A 22,820-nucleotide genomic window follows, 5' to 3' on the forward strand; every position below is an offset into this window, starting at 1 on the left:
AGCTACCCACTAAGTATTTTTGTTCTGTCCTTTCCAGTATAAATGTTTTCCTTTTTGGCAGAGAAAATAGCAGCAAAATAAGGACTTCACCAGTCAATCAATCAATCAACAAGCATTCATTAAGTCGTTACTGTGTGCCAGGTACCGTGGTGCAATAGAAGGAGTGCCAGGCCTGGAGTCAGGAGGACATGAGTTCAGATGTGGCCTCAGACACTCACTAGCTGTGTGACCCTGGGCAAGTCACTTCACCCCGTTTGCCTCAGTTTCCTCACCTGTGAAATGAACTGAAGAAGGAAAGGGCAATCCACTCCAGTATCTTTGCCAAGAAGGGGTCAAGAAGAGTCAGATGTGACTGAAAACAGTCCAACAACTACAACAACAACACCGAATGACAAAAGTGGAACAATTCCTGCCCTCAGTGGGTTTCCATTCCCGTTGCCCTGCCCCACCCCCACCCGCCCCACTACAGTTCTGCCTTCTCTTGGTTACCTGTTATTGTTGGCCAGCCTCCTTAGGCTGCATTCCTCCACCTTTTTGGGATCTTGCTTATTGCTCTAACATAATTACAAGCACTCTTTCTGTTGTCCCCCAGTTTCTTCTTCAGCCTCTGCTCCCTGAGTTTTTAACACTCCTGACATTATTGGTACAGGGATTTGCTAGGCTTCTGGATTCATCCTCACTATTCCCTGGTTATCTCCACGTTTCATTCTCCAAGGCCTTTCAGCCAAGACTCCTCAGAGCTACTAATGAGTCCCCAAATTGACTTAGTTAACCTTTTTCCTTCCCCCAGTCCACTTCTGGCAGAGGCACCAATAATCGGTGAAATGACCCAAGAAACAAGAAACAGAAGGAAGGAGACCTTAGAGCTTGGAAAATGTACAAGTTGTATAATTAGCCCTTGGGAGGATAGCTGAGAATTGTCCTCTCAAAGTAGGAAATGCGGGGTTCATGGTCACTCCATGAACAAAAGCTTAAAAAAATGAAATTGAAACTATATGCATCAGAAAGTAGGGAAGCAGGATCAGGTGGTTTCTTCAAGGCCCCAGCACTTAAACCCCTTTCCCTTATTGGGCGGCGGACCTGCAAATAATGTCGCTTGAGCCATGGCTGATGCTTTTGTTTTTTTAACACAGAAAATGGAATTTGTCATTTGTTGTTTTTCCGGGTTTTTAGTAAATTGCCTTTAAAAAGTTGGGCTGGACAAGGGTTCCACTCTTTTTTTGTACTCTTACAAACTAAAAGCAAATGGCATTGGCCAAGAGCCAAGTGTGGGCTGCCCTGCTGTAAGCCTGCCAGCTGTGCTTGGTAAAGACCTACCCACACTCTTCTCCAGAGCAAGGCTGCCAGGGGGCTTCACTTACTAAAATGCCAGACAGATCACTGGGTGTTCCACTTTAGGGCTACCTAGCTGGCTGTGTTTATGCCTGAGACAACCAGGCAGAGCTATCTATTAACTCTTTTAGCTGCAGTGAGGCTTCCTGCTGATTCAATTCTTCCAGTATGGGGGAATACCCCTCCCTTACAGGCAGAGTCAGCCTCTGAAAGAGGGCAACACTGGGCAGGGGGACTATAGCATGGCTGTGAGATCCGGGAAAACTGGACTCAAGTCCAGAGTCTGTGAGTCTGTCATCCACACTGGCTAGGAGACTTACTGTGGAATCCCAGCATCAGCTTTCTTCCTGACCCCTGCAAAGCAGGCAGTACTAATGAGTTTTAACCTCATACTTATTCTGCATTTGCTTACACCTTACTTTTCTGCTTTAAAGGTATATGGCCTTTTAAAAGGGTGTATGGCTTGTTTTAAGTGGGCTGCACTGGAGAGAGAGCTAGCTTTGAGATGAGGAAGAGCCGGTTTCAAGCCCTATGTCAGTGAAACCACAGTGCGGTAACGACAACATGATGAGAGTGAGGGTGATCTAAATGCTTGTGTCTGAGGCTGGCAGATTTTCCCAGGGGCCAGTCCTTTAGGTCGAGAGGATCATGTGGTACTGGAGTGGGAGAAATGTTTTGGAGTATGAAAAAGGCCTGTGTGTGTAACTAACTGGGGGGAAAGTGAGATCTAACCTTCTTTGTTTGGGACCGAGCAATCCCTTTCTTTTTGGGAATGAAAGAATGAATAAATGAACACATGAATGAAAAAGCATCTCTTCAGAATTGGCTATGTGCCAGGCAGTATAAGTACTAGAGATACAAATTAAAAAACAAGATATCTCTTACCCTCAAGGAGCTTATATACTAATAAGGGAAGATAACCCAAACAGGAGACTGGTGGACAGGGCAGGGTGTTTTAGAGTGGGAAGTCCGGTATGGGGAACCACAGGACAGCCATTGAGGAATGCTTTCTAGGAATGGTAATGCAGGTCTGGTTATTGTTTCCAGACCTAAAGTTGAATAGTGTGTGTGCGTGTGGGCAGGGGGGGTATTGTATATTGCCTTGGCAGGGTATGAAGATGGCCGGCAGAAGGAAGTAGGCAATGGGGTTTGTTTCCTTTGGAGCAACTAGACAGGAGGGAAAATTAACATTTATTAAGGCCCTACTGTGTTCCAAGCACTTAAAAATATTACCTCATTTGATCCTCACAACCACCCTGGGAGGTAGGTGCTATATGATCCCCACTTTACAGATAAGGAGACCGAGGCAAGCAGAGGCTAAGTGACTCGGCCAGGGTCACACAGAGTCTGAGACCAAATTCAAACTCAGGCCATTCTGACTCCAGGCCCAGCATTCTCTCAACTGTGCCAACTAGCTGCCTCTGATGGAGTGCTAGGGTGATGAAAGAATAGGAAAGGAGGAAGGCAGCATTGACTGTGGGAGCATTCATCTCTCCACAGTCCTCCTGGAGAGTTCTGCTCTCTGATCTGAACACTCTCTCCCACAGTGCAGGTCGCAGCCCATCTTCTCTGGCCTCTGTTCTAGGATTCCTTGATTTCCTTCTAGGCTTAGCTGGGAGGGCTGCTCCCTGCTTTCTCTCCTCCCCCATTGCTTCGTATTTATTTTGTATATTCCTGTATATGGAGAAGACTGTAATCTCCTTGAAGGCAGGAATGCTTTCACTTTTATTTTTATATTTTCAGTGCCTAGAACACAATCAATAAGCATTTATTAAGTGCTTACTGTTTATTTGCTAGGTACTAGGGATACAAAGAAAGGCAAAGCTAGTGCCTGCCCTCAAGAAGCTTATATTCTAACAAGGGAGATCCCATGTATCAATCAGAACATACAAGGTCAACTCAATACAGAAGAGATGGTGGGTAACCTTAGAGGAATTAGCAGCTTTGGGGGACCTGGAAAGGTCTCCAGAACTTGAGCTAAGTCTTAAAGGAAACCAAGGAGAGTGTTTCATTAATATATATGTTTGTTAATTACTTGTGTTTTCAGTGACGTCTGACTCTCCTTGACCACTTTTAGGGATTTCTTGGCAAAGATACTGGAGTGATTTTACATTTCCTTCTCCAGCACATTTTATAGAAGAGTAAACTGAGGTAAACAGGGTTAAGTGACTTGCCCAGGGTCACACAGCTAGTAAGTGACTGAGGCCAGATTTAAGCTTAGAAAGATGAGTGTTCCTGACTCCAGGCCCAGTGCTCTATCCACCTCTCTAAATGGTCCTTTTGTTCCTAATTAGCTTCTCATTATCCTTCTGAGATCTGTGTGGAGTGGTTATTACATTTTCATTTTTTCCAAGAAGCAATTGATGGACCCTGATTAAATCATGAGATTTGAAGTGTGGTTCAGACTCAGCCTTCCTCTCTCAAACCAGTGCTCCTTTTCATAATCTCCATGGCCTTCATCTTGCAGCTTTCTGTCCCCCGGATATTCTTTTGCAATTTTAAAGGAAGGAAAGTTGCATTTGCTAATGGTGTCTTCATGGTGTGGGATTGCTAAGTGCCTGACTTACTGCTGGAGAGCAGCTCATGTAGCAGGAAGACCTGACCCATTCACTCCTCATCTAAAACACCCTGAAAAATTCTCATCCTTTTGTATTCATTCCTGCACAATACAGTTACAAAGCGGGACATGCTTATTATTTCAGGCTTCACTGACCAGAACAAAAGCCAGCCTCGAAAACAAGCATTTTTTTTTGTTGTTTGGATATCAGAAGTCATCTTTTCATTTTCTCAATTCAACAAGATCAAAGTTTAATGTTGGCAGCCATTTCCTCATGGGGCAAGCAGGTCTGGATGCTTGCCTCTCCCCGCCCCAGTGTTAGCGGGGTGATGCTGATCAGATTCCACAGTCAGGGAACACACAGTTGGTCTCAAGAAATTCCCAGGGAGGCAGATATGTTCTGAGATTTCCAAGATCAATCTGGAAGCCTTCAAAGACCTTGCTTAGTCACAGTTATTGTGAGGTGGGAGGCAGAATTAGAAAGATGCTCAGAGAATAATGCTGCGTACAGGACCATTCACTTCCACATGTGTGGACCTTGGAATCTGTACAGGTCACAGCTGGACAATATGTGGTTTTCTTCTCAAGTGAAAATATAGTTTTTAAAAATAGGAGTTATGTAAAGAGTTGATGCTTAAACGTACCCAAGAAAATCTTTTGAGTGATTTTCAAGTAGAACATGTATTAGAAAGGAAGAAAAACTTGTCCTGGATAACCTTCAATTTCCCAAGATACAGTTTTGTTTTAAACTAGCTTGTTTCTCCCCCTTCTCCCAACCCCAAGATGTGTTTTTCTTACCATAACATGTCAAGTGTATTATTCCGTTCCATCTAGAAAAGTCTCTTAAAATCCCAAGTAGTTAAGTGGTCAGAACTCAACAGAGTAAAGAGGCTTAAACTGATGTCTTGGTTGTGATTTTGAATGCTTCCTTTGGTACTCAGACAGACACAGGTGCAGAGAGACCTGAGATGAGCTGGCTCAGATTGTGGAATGAATGCAGGCTTTGGTAGCTTGGGGAAAACTGACTATTTTGAAAGACAAAATAATTCTTCAATTCTCTCAAGTCAAGAAGAGCTTCTCATATTCAGTTCTTGTGTTCTGGAACACATCCAAGGGGCACTATCCCAGCCTGGTTTTCTGAGTGTGCTGGCAAATGTTTAACAATAAGCTCTAGGGGAAACATGAACACAACACACCTTTCTAAGTTTAATCAGCACCATTAACATTTCCTCTTGCTTAAATCTCAACCATCGACAAAACAAATCAAGCCCTGATTTGACTGAATTTGACTCTTTCTGGGGGATTGGAGCTGGCTCCAGCACCCGCCTGCTTGAGGGCATTCGTCAGTTTCCTCTGAGTAGCGCTAGATTCAGAGTCAAGACCTGTGCTGTGAGATTCTGGGTAGCAATGACAATAGCGGACCTTTATATAGCCCTTTAAGGTTTGCCAAGTGCTGTTACTTTGGTTGTCTCATCTTATCCTCAGAACACGTTTCGAAGCGAGGATCTATTCTCCACTTTACAGATGAAGAAATTGAGGAATTTGCCCAGAGTCATGTAACCAGTATGTGTTAGAGGGCTTGGGTCTTGCTCACTTCAAGTACGGTACTCTATCTGCTGTATCCGCACCTAGTTCAGGCACAGAAAATCTGCAGCCTTGGGGCCACATGTGGCCCTCTAGGTCCTCAAGTGTGGCCCTTTGACTGAATCCATCTGGATTCTTTCTGGACTCTATTTCTTATTTCCTGTGTGACCCTGGCTAAGTAACTTAATCTTCCTTGTTCCTTCAAGTCTTAGCTAATATCCCACCTTCTGCAAGTACCCTTATCCCTGTTGATGATCTGTAACTTTCCCTGTATGTACATCTTGTTTGTGTATCACGCATGTTGTCTCTCTTATTAGACTATAAATTCCTTGAGGGCAGTGGCTGACTTTTACTTTCTCTGTATCCTCAGCACTCAGCACAGGGCCTGGCCCATAGTAGGTCATTATTAAATACTCTTTGACTGACTCCTGACTGACTGACTGACTGATTTTGTTTCCTCTATCATGGAATAAAAGGGTTGAACTGGATGAAAAGTGTCAACAGTCACATGAACGAATGAATGAATAAAACATTTGTTAAGTGCTGAGGGTACCAATAAGATAACAAGACAGGCACTGCCCTCAAGGAGCTTATGTTCTAATGGGAGAGACAACTCTAATGGAAGGTTTCAGCTGCAAGTCAAATGGAAAGGTGCCATGGTCCCTAGGGTGAAATGGAAAAGCAGGTGGTGATACCTCTTCTTTAATGCCATTAACACTGATAAAAATAATATTATTTTATGATGTTGAACCATTGGATAGTGCCAAGGACTTTGGTGGCAAGAATTTCCTTTCTAGGCAGGCAGAGATGCCAGGATGCCTCTCCACAGGGGTGGTATCCCAGGATGATGACTGAGGGCAGAGCATCTCTATTCTTAATGTTCTTGGGTTCAGGGTCTTGGGCTGTTTGCATCAGGGTCTGAGGAGACATGGCAATCAAGATGGCAGTGTTGGTTTCTCTTGCTTAGCACATCCTGCCTCCTGTGTCTCCCTCAGAGAGTCCTACTGCTAGGCTGGCATGCTTGCCTTGTGGATGGCAGCTGGTTGAGAGTTGGTGGGAATAGCTGATCACTTCTCTGTAGGAGTTTCTTCTCCAGATAATGGCTCTAAGGGCTGAGTGGAAAGCACGAACAGTGGTCTGGGAGTGGGGAGTTGGACGATAATTGCTGATAGTGATAAAGAAAGTGAGTATCTACTCTACGAAGATTTCTTTCCCTCAATAATGGAGGATGGGATGAAAACAAGCAGTCCCAAAGAAAGATTGCTTCAAATCACTAAGTGACCAGCAAAGATGGGAAAGTCAGTGTTGGAGGGACTGTGGAAAAACAGGCATACTAATTCATACCTTGTTGGTAGAGTGATGGCTTTGATTAATAAATGTGGAAAGTAATTCGGAATAATTTGAGAAAATAATGAAAGTCTACATAGCATGGACCCAGAGTTACATTGCTGGGCATGTAACCAAGGGACATCAACAGTAGAAAGAAAGGGTCCCACCTGTACCAAAATATTCATGACAACAGTTTGTATTCACCCTTTTAATATTGAAGAAAAGATATATGTCAGCCAAATTGCAAGTAATAAAATGATTTGAAGCCACTCTAAACCATTTTTTTTAGAGTTGAGTGGTTTATTGTTCAATTTTTTAAAAAACTGCATTCAGAACCTAGTGCTATATACCTCCTACATGCTGGGTAATTTGAAGATTATCCACACAGCAAAGCATTCAGTGAATCTTTATGTATAGTACCTTTGTATCCATTAGAGAAAGTAGGTAACAGCAACAAAAAATCACAAACATTTAAATCTTTCTTTTTAAAAAAAATCTTTCTTTCTTGAACTGTTTTCAACTATAAAACTATAATAATTTGGGGCTTTATTGTACCAGAGTGGGCTTGGAAGTGTTCACAGGCCTGAAATGAGGTGGTTTTTTTATTCTTTTTTTTTGGTGAAAACATTTTGATTGAATACGTTAGAATACAAACTTCTTTTAGATTTTTTTCCCCAAACTTGAATCTTTCCTTTTTTGTTTAGACCAGAAAACATGCCAATTGAAATAACGTCTCTTAAATAAATGAAAGTGTTTTCACGTTCCCAGGTAGAGAACCAGCTTATTACTTTTTTCCTCTATCCTTTCTGTGAAAAAGCCATTCATTTGTAAATCATTAGCCACGTATTGTATTAATATTAAACCATATCATTGGGGGAGGGGAGGAATCAGGAAAGCGTTTCTTGTGCTCTGTGAATTACCCCTCTTCCCCCTTCCTCCTCTGCTGCCTGTTAATGCTCAGTGGAACACGGCATTTGTAAACTGGTAAGACATGGGCATGTTAGACCCCAAATCAAGAGAGATAATTGGGGACATGTTGGGAGTAGCGCAATAGAAAACACCAACAGATGTAGAAGATTTATCTGGAGAAGAGGGAAGGGAAACAATTTTAAATGAAGTTTGTGAGAAGAAGTCACAGATGGAAGGCGAGAATCCACATTTCATTCACATGGAAAGTGGATTAGAAGTCGCATTTCAAGTTTTTTAATACTTGAAGAAAAGATGAAACACAAATAATTGTTTTTAGAAAGACTAGACCAAGCCGCAAAGGGACATTTAGCAGCTAAGTCTGTTTTTTGCACGTTTGATGTTTAAAGGTTGCTCCTTTTGACTTCTCAGGATTGCTTTTGCCCTGCTCATTGGGATCAAGCCTTCCTACTTAACCAGAAGGTGACAGTGTAGGGGGTGTAGGGGAAGTCTCCCTGGCTGTCTTGTGTGTGATAAACTCTTGGATTGTGTGGTGGGGCACTTGTATTGTGTTCATCATGGTTCAATTATATCTGGAGGCCAGCACCAGGCCCACAATGATGAGTATACCATGTATGTACTTCTGATTCTGAATGGCATTTCTCTCCCCCTTCTCTTTTCCCTTCTCTTCCCTTCCTTTTCCCTTCCCTCTTAACCTTCCTCTTCTTCCTTTCTTCTCCCCTCTCTTCCCCTCCTCTTTCCTTCTCCTCCCTCTCCCCTTTCTCTTCCCCCTTTCCTTTATATTACCTGTATATAGGAAACCAACCTATATTTTGGGTTCTTCACTTCCCTCCTCCAAGAGCACCTATGATGAACTTGAGTGAATGAAAGTGAATGGAAAACCATTTATTAATGGCTAATCTCTGGGGATGCAAATACAGAAGTGAAGAGAGTGCCTGCGCTCAGAGGGCTAATGAGGGAGATGACACCTGGTGAGGAGTGCTAGCCACAAAGGGATGGATTTGGACAGTTAAAGGGATAGTGAGAAAGCCACTGGACACACACTCTCTGCAGGCAGTGACTGAGATGATTTGATTCTGGTTCCGGAACTGAGAAGCAAGGATTGGGGTGGAGGGTAGGAGTCAGGCCTAGATTTTAAGGGTGACTGAGGCCACCGCCACTGAGGGCATCCGGGCCAGGGGGATGAACCTCTGTTCTCCATGATTAGCACCGGCTCATGACCAGTGCTTTAGGATCATTTGTTTAATAAGCACTTAGCAAATGCCTATTATGTGCCAAGCAGTGGGTGTATAAAAATAAAAAAGTCTGTGTCCTCTGCATGGAAAAGAATGCCTGTGCAGATAATTAAATACGAAAGATACACCAAACAAACAATGATGATGCCCCTAGCATTAATATAGAATGTTAAGCTATGCAAAGCACTTTACCAATTTCTCATTTTATCCTCACAACAGCCCTAGGAGATGGGTGCTGTTACTGTTCCCATTTTACAGGTGAGGAAACTGAGGCAAGTTAAGTGACTTGCCCAGATTCGCACAGCTTAGCGTTTGGAGCTGAATTTGCACTCAGCTCTGCCTTACTCCAGGTATAATGCTCTATTCACTGTACCACCCAGCTGCCTCAATAACCCACTGTGATCGCTACAATGACCAATCATGATTCCAGAGGACCAATGATAGAATTCTACCCAGTGAGATAATGGTCTCATGTTTTAGGGGTGTGGCCAATGTAATAACTGGTTTTGCTAGACCATGCATAGTTTTACAAGCATTTTTTTCTTTTTTCCTCAAACAGGATGAAGAGAAAGAAAATTTTTGTGAATTGAAAAAATTAAAATTAAATTTTTAAAAAAGGATAGAATGTCATGTACTGGGCACCTTCCTCTCTCCTTAGTCATGGTACTCCCATGGTTCAATTATCACTATTCAGATGACCCTTGAGTCAATATTGCCACCCCTAACCTCCCGTCTCAAAGTTCAGTTCAATCCAACAGGCATTTATAATGCACTTACTACGTGTGAAGCACGGGGAATACACAGAGATGGAACAGTCCACACCGCCAAGGAGTTTACATATGATTGGAGGACGGGAATTTATAAAATAGTTGCCAAGGGGCAGAGCCCTAATGGATAACAACTCAGCATCTTTTTACCCAAACCCGCCTCTTCTCTCTGTCCTTCATATTCATTGATGGTACTTACGTCCTCCCAGGCTTGATCTCAGAACTTGGAATATCTTGGATTCTTTCCTCTCTTCTCCCTCCCTGCTCATATTCAGTCAGTTATCAAATCCTATGTCCCTTTCATCCGTCCCCTCCTCTCTACTGCCATGCAGAGCCTTGTTTTGTCCCTTGCTGACACTCTGCAAAGTTGGACTTTGCCAGTGTTCCTCAGCTCTGATAGAGGAGTTTTCATCCATCCTTAGCTGGAGTCAGGCCTCTTCACTGTTTTACTTACATTCAGACAATCCTCCTCATCTCCACCCCCTTTCCCATCTCAACCTTGGATACCATCCTTGGATCTCCTGTCTCTGTAGGGTGTCCTGACATTCTGCTTGCCTAGAAGCAGACCTCCCATGATCTCCTGGCATCGCCACTGTGTGGCCTGAATAGCACCTTCTTCCCTCTTCCCAGCCCTCCCATATGTACTCTCTTCTGCTATGAAATGTAAGCCCTTTCAAGGCAGCAACTGTCATCTTTTTTATTTCTATTTTCAGTGCCTCATGCACTGCACATAGTATATCTTTTAAAAGTCCTCTGTCTCTGTCTGTCTGTCTATCTATCTATCCATCCATCCATCCATCATCTATCACCTATATCTGTCTGTATCCATCCATCCGTCTGTCTATCATCTACATCTGTCTATCTCTCCATCCAGCCAGCCATCTACATCTATCTGTCTGTATCCATCTATCCATCATCTATATCTGTCTCTGTCTATCCATCATATATTTATCTATCTATCCATCAGTCCATCATTTATATCTGTTTGTCTTTCTATCTATCTACCTATCCATCCTTTTCTATCATATTTATCTATTTGTCAGTCTCTATCCATCCATCTATCCATCAATCTATCATCTATATCTGTCTATCTATCCATCTATATCTATCTTTCTGTATCCATCCATTCATCATCTATATCTATCTATCTATCTATCTATCTATCTATCTATCTATCTATCTATCTATCTGTCTGTCTATCTATTATCCATCCATCCATCCTGTCTATCTGTCTATCTATGTATCAATGTATCTATCTATCTAGGTAGCTAGGCAGTGTAGTGGATAGAGCACTGACCTAGAGTCAGGAAGCCCTGAGTTCAAATCCGGCCTCAGATACTAGCTGTGTGACCCTGGTCAAATTACTTAGCCTATATCTGCCTCAATTTCCTCAACTGAAAAATGAGGATAATAATTGTACCTATCTCACAGGGTCATTGTGACAATCAAATGAGACATATTGGTAAAGTGCTTAGCACAGTGACTGGTATACAATAGGTACTTAATAAAAGCTTGTTTCCCTCCCCTCTTCCTCTCTCTATTTATCTAGTCATTCCATTCATCTCTGTATCTCTTCTAGCCTCCTAACTCGCCTCCCTGCCTCTCATCCTTTCCTGTTCTCCCCGCTGCTGTTTAATATCCTGATGATATTGTTTGTCCTTCATCCTTGAGGAAGACCATGACTTCGAGAAGGTGGATGCCATCCATGACTTGTGAGTGGAGTGGATTTAATTCAGAGGGAAGGCTGTGCAGAGCCAGGAGTCTCTAGATACTCTTCTAATCCAAAACTTTCTATGGCTTTCAACTGCCTACCACATAAAGAATAGACTCCTGACTCTGGTGATTGAGGCCGGCCAGTCTGGCTTCAGCCCGCCTTTCCAGCCGTAATACATTTCTTCACATCATCCGCTGTACGTTCCAGACAAAGTGAGTCGCTCTCCATTTGCCCTTTCTATGTCCGCTTCTTTCTCTGTACTTTTGCTCATGTCTCCTCTGCCTGAAAATGGCCTTCATCTGTTGCAATCTCTCCTTTCAGTTCAGATGAAGAATCTCTGTGAAACCTTCCCAGATTCTCCCCTCTCTTCCTTCCCCCAAAGTGGATAGGATTGCTCCCCTCCTTATATTTCTCTGAATACTTTGCTTGGAACTCCTCTTTGTACATCTCTTACTCCTCTATCACAGTTACTTGTGTAATTTCTCCCTTCTTCCTCATTAGACCAAAAGCTCACTGAGGGCAGAGCCCATGTTGTATCTGGTTCTGCATCTTCAGGAGTAGCATGGTGTCTTGTGCCTGTTAGGAGATTAAAAAACGAAAAGACAGGTAAAATCTCAGACCAGTGAGTAGCAAAAGAGGAGTCTTCATCTTTCCACAGACCATCATTCACAGATTTCGCCAATCATGGAGATACCCATTCTCTCCCAAAGATGAGGTCCTGAGTACTTAGAAGAAAAGATGGCCTGCTATACAAATGAAGAATATTTCACCATTCTTGCCATAAACTCTGAGCTTTTTTTCCAATGGATATAATCTAGGAGACACTTGACTCAAATCCCTGGTTTTTAAAGGTATGTAGTATGGATATTGATGACACGTAGCCCTTCCTTTGAAAAGGAAGCATTGGAAGGAAGGAATCAAAGGAAGCATATAGCAATTTCTATATTAGAAACAAGGACAGCCTTTGAGCCCCAAAGACCTGGATTCAAGTCTAGCCTTAATCTCTGTGTGGTTTTGGCAATGATTTAATACTGTAAGTTGCAGGGATGACGCTAGCTTGCATTGGTAGATGCGGTTTCCTCTTCATTATCTAGGAATTCATTATCCTTAGTGAGTCAAACAAATTTTTATTAAGGATTTACTTTGTGCCAGGCACTGTGCTGAGTTCTGTGAATACAAAGAAAGGCATATGTGTAGGGAAGTTTCCTTCTATTGTGGAGTTCACATTCTTATGGAGGAGACAACACGAGAAAAATTTTGTATGTATAAGATGTATGTGGCCCTTCAATTGATTGTTGTCTAGTTGTTTCTCAGTTATTTGTGATTCTTTATGGGGTTTTCTTGGCAAAGATACCAGAGTGATTCGTCATTTCCTTCTCCTGCTCATTTTATAGATGAGGAAACAGAGGTGAACAAGGGTAAGTGACTTGCCCAGGGTCACACAGCCAGTAAGTGTCTGGGGCTGGATTCGAACTCAGAAAGAGGAGTCTTCTTGATTCGAGGCCCAATGCTCTGTGTACTAGGGCATCACCTAGCAGCCTTGGCCCTTTTATAATTTTCTTATTTTTTAAAAGGAAGTCATCATTTGCCTTTCTGCCCAAGACCTAAAATAAATCAGGAAAGGGGAAATGGAGGAGAGATTTGTAAGCAAATGATCTCCCCTTTCTCTTCTGCCATTGATAAAATAAGGAATTTGGACTGGATCAGAATCACTCAGAACTGGAAGGGACTTCAGAGGTTTAGTCCAGCTTAATACATGCTTTTATTCAATCATTTCACGGTTGCTTTGTTAATTTTCTATTTAATTCATTAATTCTACAATCATTTTGTTTATTTTTATTCCATTCATTCAATCTACAGTTGTTTTGTTCATTTTTTTTATTTCATTCAACAGTGATTCTCCCTAGAGTAGCTCTGGCACATGGGCTTCTAGGGTTTGCTTGAAGTCCCTCAGTGAAGGGAAACCTGCTCCCTCCTCTGACAGCCTGTTGTACTCATGGGTGGCTTTTGTTAGAAAAATTACCATGGGTGGTAATTGTTAGAAAGCTTTTTCCACTATCAAGCCTAAATTTATCCCATGACAACTCCCCTTCATTGCTCCTAGCTCTTCCCTTTGGGTCCAAAGAGAAGAAGTCTGGCCTGTCTTTCATATGATGGCCTTTGTGTAATTGAAGACAGCCATCATGATGACCTCTGTCTAGAGATCTTCTGACCTTCCTTCAGCTAAAATGTCACCTTTTCTGGGAAGCCTTTCTTGATGTCCCAGCTGGAATTTCATTGCAAAGTACCTTGCAGTCTTTGGCTCTCTCAGCAATTTTTATTCCTTTTACCAATGTTATGGGAGCTAGGGCTGTTGACGCAATTTGTGCTGAACTAGGATTTGTATTCAGGAAGACCCAAGTTTTGCCAGCAGCTGAATGACCTTGGGCAAGTCGCTAGGTCTCAGTGACTCAGTCAGCTCCCTAGGAGTTTAAGATTCCTGGTAAATCATAGTTTGGTGATATTGTGCCAGCGGGATGGATGGATGTCTGTGTCTCGATTTTCACAGGAATCTGTGTTTGTCGGGGGACTCTGAAGGATGTTTACTGCAGACAGATCCTTGTGTTCTCATAGCGTCCTGCTGGGAACAACGGAGGCAGGAGGTGCAGATGGTTAGGAGGTGTTGCTAAGGATGGGAAGGGGGGGGTGCAGTGCAGCTTCAGAGAGCCTAGGGATTTGTCAAAACAGTCTATGAGACTGATGTGGGGCCTACGTGGGAGGTTATTTCCTTCCCTAGTTCTTAAGGACAGATGTGAACACACAGGTAGAGTCATTGACTGCCTTTTCAGCTTCTTGTCTGGCTGTGGTTTAAACCGGTATCACTCAGGGGGTCCTACATCGCCTGCCCCCACCCTGGGGGAAAGAGTGTGTTTAGAGTTAGAGGACCTGAGACCCACGCTCTTCTCCTCCACTTATACCCATGGGATTTTGGCTGGGCCATTGGGCCTCTACATCTCACTTTCCTTATTCTTTAAAATGAAGGGGTTAGATTCATTGACCCCTGACCTCTCCATCAGACCCAGTGATCTACTGAAATCCCACAGTTACAGGTTCATTCCTTTGGCTTAACAATTCTTACCCACTCTTCTATTGCAAATTTCCTTAGAATCATCACACATTAAGCACTATCAATTAAACATAATTCAATTCAACAAACATAATCCACTCTTTTTCTTAAAGCAAAGAAATGTTGTTGAGTCATTTCAATTGTGTGAAACTCTTTGTGATCCCATTTGGGGTTTTCTTGGCAAAGATACTGGAGTGGTTTGCCATTTCATTCTTCAGTATATTTATATATTCTCCATATATGTTTGTATTTTATCTGTATATATAGTATATTATATATGTACATATATTTATATATGTATATTTTCAGATGAAGAAACTGATGTAAACAGGGTTAAGTAACTTTTCCCAGGTTCACACAGCTAGTAAGTGTCTGAGGCTGAATTTGGACTCAGGTCTTCCTGACTCTCAACTCAGCACCCTATCCGCAGAGCCACCTAGCTGCCCCAACTACAACAGGTATATAATACATGTATATATTATATATTAAAAATATAATGATTGTATGTATCCTATTTTATAAACATAAAATATATAATTCATATTATATGTACTTATTAATTAGAACACCGTAGTAACAAAGTTACCTGGTTTATTTATGTCTTCTTCTGAAAAATGTCTCCCTGATGTTCTTTTCCTTCTTTTTATTGATCTGCCCACCACAGGTCCTATAGACTGCTCCCACATAGTCCCCCTCTGACCCTTGGCCTTCCTAATAGACTATTACTGGACTCAGAGCTACTCTGGGTATTTTTTTTTTGATGGGGCTGGGGTGCTATATCTTTGATTTCAAGGCTCTGACATGAAGTAACTCCTGCCTATCCAAATTAGTTTCCTGTTCTCTATTTGTAGTTTTAGAAATTTGCCTGAGGCTCTGAGAGGTTAAGTTTGTTGCCCCTAGTCACATAGCTAGTAATTGGGTGGTGGAGGCCCAAGTTGACCCCCTTGGCTTGCTGGCACACTGCTTTTGCCTTCCATGATTATTAATAGGAAAACCACGACTGGCTATAACCTACCCGAGGAAGAGAACAAAGGTGCTAGCACCCAACTGTCACTGCCATGTGTGGTAAGGCTGCATTGCGTGGCTGGCATACTACTTACTGTGCAAGTTTTTGACTAAAAAATTACTATTACAAATTTAAATTGCAAAAAGAGTACTCTTTAAAGATAAATGTGCTCTATTACTCTCATTTTTTAAATTGTCCATAACAAGTCATATATGTATAGCCCTTCAAGGTTAAAAAGCCCTGTCTATTCCCCTGCCTAGACTCCTCTCGCTCCTCAGCTCTGCCTCCCGGCCTCCCTGGCTGTTTTCAAGCACCTGCTAAAATCCCACCTTCTACCAGAAGCCTTTCCTGGTTGCTCTGAAAGCTGTTATGCCTTCCCTCTGTTAATATTCTCTGATTTTTTTTGTCTATAGGTTGTTTGTACGTGCTTGTTTCCATGTTGTCTCCCATTAGATTGTGCACTTCTTGAGAGCAGAGGCTTAGCTTTTACCTATCTTTATATCGCCAGTGCTTAGCATAGTGCCTGGCCCATAGAAGGCACTTAATAAATGTTTATTGACTGCCTGGCTGAGCTTCAGCTCATCTACCCTGACAGATAGATAAAACATAAATCGAAGGACCACAGATTGAAAGTGGGACAAGACCTTTGAGACCATCTAGTCTCAATGTCTCATTTTACAGATGAGGAAACTGAGGCGCAGAGGTTAATAAATGTAAGAGCTGGGACTCCAAATGAGGTCTCCTGATTCTAGGGCCAGATGTGTATTAACTTGACCCCAGGACTTCTTGAAAACTAATGCTCACAAATGGGCACCTTATAAATGATGGATTTCAGGATAAAATGAGTTAATAGGTGTGAATGTGCTTTGTAAACTGCAAGACTCAATATAAATGTAAAATTGATGGAGCCAAACTGTGGGATTGGGATCAATTTTATCCTATGTGACAGGCGTGAATCATGCCTGCTGGACCTGGCTTTTAAACTGAATTACACATTTCAGTGGGTTACAGACAAAATGAAAAAATACAGCCCAGTGTTTAAAAGTTAAAGAAAGGAGAAAGGGAGATATGCACTCACTCTAAGCCTTCTCGTTGGATTCAGATGCTGATAGTCTAAAACTCTGGGTCAAAGCTAATAAGATGGCATTTCCTTAGGATAAATGTAAAGTCTCCTCTATAGGCTCAAAAAATCACCTTTGCAATTCTGATGAGTGGGGAAAATGGGAGTTATCTGAAGAGTTTAATGTGAATGCTCAGGGAAAAAATCCCCAACTTGGAAGTTAAAAGATATGTAGATAAGATGGAAGCAAGAGTAGATAAGGGGAATAAACCCCAAAACGGGACATGAGCTTGTAGGAATAGTGTCTAAGCAGTGCTCGCGCTCAGACCCAGCTGAGGCAGGTGAGATGCACATGTGAACAAATAGGGAGAATCTTGGGGATTCTTCCAAAGGGGAGTATGCAGAACCAGGAACACAGTTTAATCACAATAACCCCCACAGTGATAGCCAGCATTTAGAGCTTTAAGGTTTGCTTTCACGTTCATCCTGATAGCTAGGTGCTTTTAGTATCCCCATTTTACAGGTGAGGAGACCTAAGGCTGAATGAGATTAAGTGACTTTGCCAGGGTCACAGAGTTAATAAATGCCTGAGACAGGATTTAAACTCGTCTCCCTTACTCCTGGGTCATTCACTCCACTATACCAAGGGGTCAGTGACTACAATAACGTAAACGAAAAGGACAACAATAGAATACAGAAAATGAATACCATGTAATCACAATGACTAATTTCACCTTGAAAAAGTGATGTGGACTCCCTCTCTTCTTTGCAGTGGTGGGGAATTGCGAGTGTGGAACAATGCATACATCCTTGAACTAGGCTGTTGCATAAACTGGCTTTACTCTCCCGTTTTTCTTTCTTTTTATTTTTTATTATGAAAGATGGCTTTGTGAGTGGCAGAAGGGGGAGCAATTTATTAGAAAATGAAGGTGATATAAAAACAACAGATATCAATTTTTAAGGGTGCTGAGGCTGCTAAGTAAAGTTTATTTTTTAACAAGAAGGATATTTTTTGTTGTTATTTTGTTTGTAGTAACATTTGATGCTGGTGGCAATAGGGAGCTGCAGACTTGTATTTTAGGAAGGTCCCTTGGCAGAGCTGAGTGAGGAGAGACTTGAGTCAGGAAGACTGGTTAGAAAGGGCTTGAAAACTCAGCCACAGCCTTGAGGCTCCATTTAATCCCCTCTAGCCCCTATGCAATGCTGTGTCCAATGTCACTTGTGTGGCAGTATTTGGACAACGATGGTGACCTTGATTTAAAAACACTGCTGGATTTCCCGAATGACAATTTCAAGCTCATGAGTTCCCAGTGGGGCCAGATATACAACATGTTCCCTTCTGTTATGGACTGGGTTTCTGCTCCCCATCAATGAATTTTCCATAACTTTGAGTTGCTTTGGGCCTTCATTTATAATCAGATCTGGAAATACCGGAAGAGTAGGAAGCCAGGAGGGCTACAGGACTTCATTGACTATTTCCTACATCAGATAGACAAGGAAAAGAGGGATGCCTGTAGTCACTTCTCCAAGAATGTACTAGTGATGACAACCCACAATGTATTCTCCAGGGGGCACCGAGACCACAAGTACCACCCTTCCCTATGGGCTGCTAATCTTGCTGAAGTATCCTGAAGTGACAAAAAAAAAGCCCAAGAAGAGACAGACCATGTGGTGGGTCAGGACTGGGCCCCTGACCTGGATGACAAAGACAACCTGCTCTACACCAGCACAGGCCTGCATGAGATCCAGAGACTCATCAACATCTTACCCATGGTCCTGCCCCAAGCCATCACTTGGGGCATCCATTTTCATGGTTGCTTCCTGTCCAAGGGCACCCATGTCATCCCACTCTTGGTCTCTGTACACCTAGACTTGATTCAGTTCAAGGACCCAGAATGTTTTGATCCAATCATGTTTTTGGATGAGAAAGGGGCAAACAAGGCCTTCATGCTCCTTGCTCCAGGGAAGTCCATGTGCCTGGGGCTGGCCTGGCCTGAATGGAGAGCTTTCTCTTCTTCACCACCATCCTCCAGCATTTCAGGCTGTCCCCAGTGGAGAAGCCAGAGGACGTAGACCTGACCCCTCAGTTCACAGGCCTGGGCAACATGCTCCCACTCTATGAGCTCCTTGTGCTGGCCTGCTGAGCTCCTGCCAAAGGGGATGCCTGCTATTCCTTCCACCTGTATCTTTCGTCCTATAAACCCCCCTGCCCCTAAAAGTAAAAAAAAAAAGGTATTGCAATAATGTTGGAGTGAAGTGATGAGAGCTGGTACCAGGGTGGCATCTTCATAGTAGGGTGAAGAGGATGTATATGAGAGATGTTGTAAGAACAAAAAGGCCAAGATTCAATAGTAGGTTAGATGTGTGGGTTAAGTGAAAACAAGACTGACCCCTAGGCTAAGCTTGGAAATGGTAATGACAGTAATAGCAAAGTGGGGATGATGGGGAAGGCTTTGGCGGAAATAATGTGTTCTATTTGGGACGTATATGATAACACGTAACCGCACAAACATCCATTTAGAGATCTATTCACTGATAAATGCTGAGGAAACAACACGAGAAGCTACTGAATTATCTCTCCAGCCTCTGAAAGGATCCCTTTGAACCTGGGACATTATTTCTTTGTGAAGAAGATGGAGAGAATTGGATTAGGCAATAGTACAATTAGAGTGGTTTAGAAGTAGTTTGATGGGGGTTGGGAGGGCCCAAGGAGGAGTCTCTCAGTGTTTGAGCTCCTTATTCACCTGTAATTGTGTCCCCAGTGGAATAGCTCAAGGATCTGGGCTATTTATTATTTTTATTAATGACTTGGATAAAGGCATAAACGGCAGCCTTATCCAGTTTCTTCGTATCATCAAGCTGGTAAGGATAGTTAATATGGGAGATGAGATAGTCAGGATCCAAAATCATCTTAACCACTCCAACACTGGGCTGAATCCAAGAAGATGAAATTTAATAGGAATAAATGTATAGTCTTATATTGACTGTAAAAAGAGCCAGTTCCCCAAGTACACCAGGGGTAAGACATGGTTACATAAGTTTGTCTGAAGAAGGTGTGTGGGTTTTAGTGAACCGCAAGCTCACTGTGAGAGTGACACGGAAGCTGAAAAAGCCATTGAAATCTTGAACCTCGTTGGACATTGTCAAACAAGGGCTGGGATGCCAGAGTAGCTATTTCTCTGTGGGCATAGTTTGAGCTGGATGGTGCTGAAGGTCCTCTCCAACTCTGAAATTCGGTGACTAGGCCAAGGTGGGACCTTGGATGCGAGAGGAGAGTTTTCCCAGCAGATAGTGGGGATAAATTTAAATTTTTAGCACCTGAACAAATATTATGTTGCTTAATTTTCTTATTTCAATTCAACAAACATTTTTTTAACATGCCTGCTATGTACAAGGCTCTTTGGGAAATAAAGGTGATTCAATGATCTTTGCTCTCAAAGAGCTTATATTCTCCTAGTCCTGGGATTCCGTGTGTGTGTGTGTGTGTGTGTGTGTGTGTGTGTGTGTGTGTGTTGGATCCCTTGGGCTGCAGTGCATAGAATAAAATATATAAAATTACCAAGGAAACAACTATATTCAAGCATAATTATCAAACTATTTTTTAAAAAGTATAAATTCATGAATACCTGTTTAAGAACCCATATACCATTGGGATATAATGTATAGTAAATTGGAAGAAAGAGATAATACAAATAGGTGGAGGATTGGGGAAAGTTTCATGGGGGACATGGAAGCTGAGCTAACTTCGAAGGAAGCTAAGAATTATGAGAAATGTAGATGAGGGGGGAGGGAGGAAGGAAGGAAGGGAGCATATTCCCAGCATTGCGGATGGTCTGTATAAAGGCATGGGAGTGGGAGATAAAATGCCAAAATTGGGGACTAGGCCAGTTTAGCTGAAATGTAGACTATGTAGGGGATTGATGTAAAATAGACCTGTTTAGCTAGCTTGTAGAAGGCCTTCAGTGCTAGGGAGAGAATTTTTTGTTTTATCCTAAAGACTACTGAATTTACAGAGGGTGGGCCATATCTGTACTTTAGGAAGATTGTTTCATCAGCTGTATGGGGAATGGATTGGAGAATGAAGACCACTGAAGAGGGACCTCTTCAGCTGGGGAGGGCCTTGACTGGGGTGATAATGATAGGAATGGAGAGGAAGGGATGGGTGTGAGAAATGTCGTCCTGGAAAAACCAACAGGGTTTGGCAGCTGATTGACTGTAAGGGGTCAAGAAGAGTAAAGAGCCAAAAATGACTGCAAATTTGGCAACTTGGTGAGAGGACGAACAGGTATGACCTCAATTGGGTTTGGGAAGTTTGGAGAAGTGTTTGCTAATTGGGGAAGGGAAGAGCTGGGATCCAGTGTTTATTAAGCAAGGACTATGTGCCAGGCACTGAGCTAAGGGGCTTTACAAATATTATCTCACTGAGATAAAGATATACTAATCAAGGCACAGGCCCTCCAGCCAAGAGGAGCCCCTCCTACTTGTGCAACATCTAGCTGCAGGGCCTCTGGTCACCTTTTTGCCTTCAGGCACAGTCTCTGGACCAAGCTTCTTGGAAGTCTCCAGGCAGTAGAAATCACCAGCAGAAAATGAGTTGACATTTATGTGAAAGCCTGCTGAAGATACTGTCTTTCAATGACTTGAGAAGCTTTATGCTAGGCCACCCACTTTACTGAATAAAATCCAAAGCAATAAAGAGTTTTTTGGTGTGCTCGCGTATGCACATGCATATGTGTGTGTGTGTGTGTGGGGTGGGGGGTAGACCCCTTTGGTAGCCTGCTAAAACCTATGGATACCTTTTCAGTATAACATTTTAAAATGCATAAAATACTACACATATATTATAAAGGAAACCAATTATTTTGCTATATGGTGATCAGATTTTTTTGTTAAAAAGTTCAGAGACACCAAGTTAAGAATCCCTGCTTTCAAATTAAATTATACAACCTCATTTTGAAAGAAATAAATGAAACTTTTGTTAGTTTTTTTAAAGATCTCATTTAATTGAACTTTTAATTGAATTCAATAATTAATTAATTGTTGAGTTTCCACAACATTCCAGGCTCTGTGCTAGGCACTGGAGATACAAAGACGAAAATGAAAGGCCCTGACTTCAAGGAACTTCTGTTCTACAGGGGGAACACAACATGTACACAGGGAAGGAAATAGAGCGTCCATATGAAATAATGCACAGTCCTTTTCAAGGGGTTGGGATCTTTTGTACTGAGAGAGGCAGAGAGGAAAGGCTTCCTGTGGTAAATGGGGCCTGTCATAGACTAGGAAGGAAACTAGGGATTCTCTCTGTGAGGTCAAGGTGATGAGGGAGAGCATTTCTAGACACCTGATTATAATCCAAGCCCAGAATAATTTCCAAAGGCAGCCAGAGTAAACCAGAGCAACTAATGAGGTGAAAGACAATCTGAAGTGACAGAAATGAATTATGTCAAAGGGCCACTTCGCTCTTTCCGTTTCATTAGTTAGGATGTAAAGCCTGCTTTTAGAACTCTCTTCTTGCAACCCACAATTGGTCCATAAACAGGGTCTTAAAAGGACATATTGTCTCTTTTGGGGACAGTAGGGTTTTTAAGCAACATTTTCTCCAAGCAGGGACGGTGGCTGATTTCACTTTTCTGAACATTAACTTTCTACCTTCTTACAAGTCAGCCCATCAGCATATGTTAACCCCAAATTAATGCCTTGGGTGGAAAGGATGGACCAATGGTATCGATCACAATTGCTGGATTTGCAGATGGAGGGCCTTCGTTCCTGACTCTACTATTTTACTGACAAAAGCAACAACAATAACTAACATTAATCTGATGCTTTAACATATTTATGTACATGTTTATGTATGTATGTGCATACACACACACACACACACACACACACACATATATATATATGTATATGGAAACACGTATGTATGAGTGGGTGTGTTTCTGTGTATGTGGGTGTGTAGGAAATGTGATTCAATCTTCATAGCCACTCTGGAAAACAGGAGCCATTATTATCTAATTTTACAGATGAGGAAACTTAGACTGAGAAAAGTTAAGTGACTTGCCCAGGGTCACACAACTAGTGTCTGAGATAGAAATTGAACTCAGATCTTCCTGACTCCAAGGGCACACTCAGTCCTCCTAGCTGCCCACTTTCCTCTGTGCTCTTGGATATGAGTCAGATCCATCTCCAGATCAGAATTTCCT

At 42.3% G+C, this 22,820-nt stretch overlaps 1 pseudogene; it reads left to right on the forward strand.

Moving 5' to 3' along the window:
- LOC118832308 overlaps positions 1–18,761 on the forward strand; it is a 121,207-nt pseudogene extending 102,446 nt beyond the window's left edge.
- The last annotated feature ends 4,059 nt before the right edge of the window (positions 18,762–22,820 follow it).

The sequence above is a fragment of the Trichosurus vulpecula genome, chromosome 9, assembly GCF_011100635.1.
Source record: "Trichosurus vulpecula isolate mTriVul1 chromosome 9, mTriVul1.pri, whole genome shotgun sequence".
NCBI lineage: Eukaryota > Metazoa > Chordata > Mammalia > Diprotodontia > Phalangeridae > Trichosurus > Trichosurus vulpecula.